The sequence below is a fragment of the Glossina fuscipes genome, unplaced genomic scaffold (genome assembly GCF_014805625.2).
Source record: "Glossina fuscipes isolate IAEA_lab_2018 unplaced genomic scaffold, Yale_Gfus_2 2, whole genome shotgun sequence".
Classification (NCBI taxonomy): domain Eukaryota; kingdom Metazoa; phylum Arthropoda; class Insecta; order Diptera; family Glossinidae; genus Glossina; species Glossina fuscipes.
This window is the reverse complement of record NW_023998416.1, coordinates 27,021,666-27,023,994: the sequence shown is the minus strand read 5'-3', so window position 1 is coordinate 27,023,994 and position 2,329 is coordinate 27,021,666. Positions and strand designations below refer to the sequence as shown.

The window sequence follows — 2,329 nt, the reverse complement described above, 5'->3', positions numbered from 1 at the left end:
TTTCATTGAAAACTTACCTATAGAGCAGAAGATTTAGACATGTCACTGTTTAAACTTGATCTAAAGTTCTAGGTTATCTAAATGTAATAGTTTTCTTTCTGCTTTTCTATCTCTCACTCTGGAGGTAATTCTATAAATATAGTTTATAAAGCACATTTGGTCTATATATATCATTAATGAATATATGTTATGTGCATTATTATTATACTTGATGGCATTAACTTTTTTTAACATGGTATTCAGAATATGAAGCGAGCAATGGTGACATTCTATATGCTTTGTCTCCCCGATTTTGATAACTATGACTCCCTTTACACACACTTTGCTCATTAAGACTTTTATTTTTACGTTTGCGAAATGCACACTTTTAGTAACAGAATTAACGTATTCTGTTTTAATGGGCTTGCAAGGTAACATTTGCTTCTATTTGGTATGTTCAGTGTAGCTGCTGATTACACTAAAATGTAGTTTTTGAAATATTACCAATTTATACAGCTCTGAGACTTAACATATATTCTCTCATTTCTCTTATCTATGCATTAAGTTATAGAAACGTAAGAAAAAAAGTTTTGTTTAGTTGTTTAGAAAAATTTTTTATCCTCTATATAGACAAGTATTTATTTAATTATTCTTGTAACATTTAACGTAAATACGTGAACATACCGTTAGCAATTTGTCCTACTTTCTTGTCATAATAAATGTACAATGGGTTTTATTGATTTTTAAATATTAATTACTAATAAACCTTATGACGCATAATATCTTAATATCTTAATGTGCTTTATCAAATCTTTTTGAAATTAATTGTTGTACTATAATCAAATCAAGAAGTGATAAAAAGTTCATTTAATAATTTCATGTTTTCTGTTAACAAACATTAATGCATGCTTTTTAAAAAGTGACTTTGTCTAACAGCTAATAAACATTTCTGTTTATAAACATATAATCATACGTGTACTCACATATATGTCTGCCCACATATATTGACCTTCACACACTCTCATTTACTTATACTACTTGTTAACTACAAAACTAAATAATTGTGTAAAGAAAGAAGAAAACAAGAAAAAAAGAAAGAAAAATCCTTTATAACTACCAGTTAGCTGAGAAAAAGGGTTTTACTGAATTTCATTTCACAATGCGCTGGTTCTCCAACTTACAGCTATTAGTGGTGGAGTGTGGTGGTGTACGTTTTTACTTGTAAACTATAATAAAGATTTAAACAAATTTCAAAGTTTCTCAGTTACGTGGGTTAAATCATACATACACATTTGCAATGAAATCTGTAATATCCACTTCAAAGAGTTATATCAACGCCTGATTTTATTTATCATAAAAATACAAATCGATAAGTTTAAAAATATTATCTAAAAGCGCACCCCCTCCCATTTAACCAATCACTTGTTAATATTCTTATTGCAGTCATCAATTAATATGTGTTTACTTAGTGGTTTATGTAATTGTTTGCTTTTCTAAATTTGTTATGCCAGCGAAAAAAATGTTCTACAGCTTTAACTAAACCATACCCCCATCATTGTCATTTAATCAATCGTTGCGGAGTTTCGGCACAGCAACGCCATAACTAAACTAATACTTATGTTCAATAATTTTGGCTTTCCTCTGCCCACTCATTTCCATATTTACCGCCTAGACAGTTGTTGAGCAATCTACGCCCACTTACATAAATCTGTGGCAAATTGCGATCGAAGCCAATCTTATGGCGGTAATTAGCATCTCTCGATTCCGGATCAGTTGGGTGGATCAATAGCTTTTGACAATGTATTGGCGGAGAAAATAAGGTTTTCCCCATAAGTATTGTCTCGAAAACACGCAGTTACAACATGGTTATCAGTTATATCGCGCAAATTAAATTTAAATTAAAAATTTTAATTTAGCATTTCCTCTTGCCGCTTACAAACCGCGTTGTTTGTTGCCTTTTGTTAATACGGTGTAAGAGGGTTTCAAAGGTTTAAAAAGTCTTTTCTCATCTACAAACGGCAGTGAGACTACTTCTTGTCGGGCAAATTTTTTGCTTTTTAAACTCACTTTAAGATCTTCCGAATAAAAATCTATTACTGCCGAATCCGGGTCAAACTTGAGTTTGGATTTAAACACAGGTAACGTAGACAGACGGACGGACGCGTTAAAACCGAATCGGAAAATGAAGCCTATTCGTGTAATGTAATAGAAAGTTGTAGTATATAGACCTTTCCTGGGTATTGCATACGTACCCACAAACACAATATACGCCGACTTAGATTGTAAACAGTTGATAATGCAAGCAATTGGAAGCAAGCTTTAATTAAATGAGCAAAATTGTACATACATT

General features: G+C 31.5%; 1 protein-coding gene across 4 annotated transcripts in view; it reads left to right on the top strand.

The window, feature by feature from the left end:
- The first annotated feature begins 520 nt into the window (after nt 1-520).
- Nucleotides 521-2,329, top strand: part of LOC119634037 (proton-coupled amino acid transporter 4) — a 6,453-nt gene continuing 4,644 nt past the window's right edge. The window contains exon 1 of one of the 4 annotated variants that reach the window (XM_038027947.1): nt 521-554. The gene's annotated coding sequence lies outside the window, so the exon portion shown is untranslated. The other 3 variants (XM_038027948.1, XM_038027946.1, XM_038027945.1) reach the window with 3 other exon arrangements.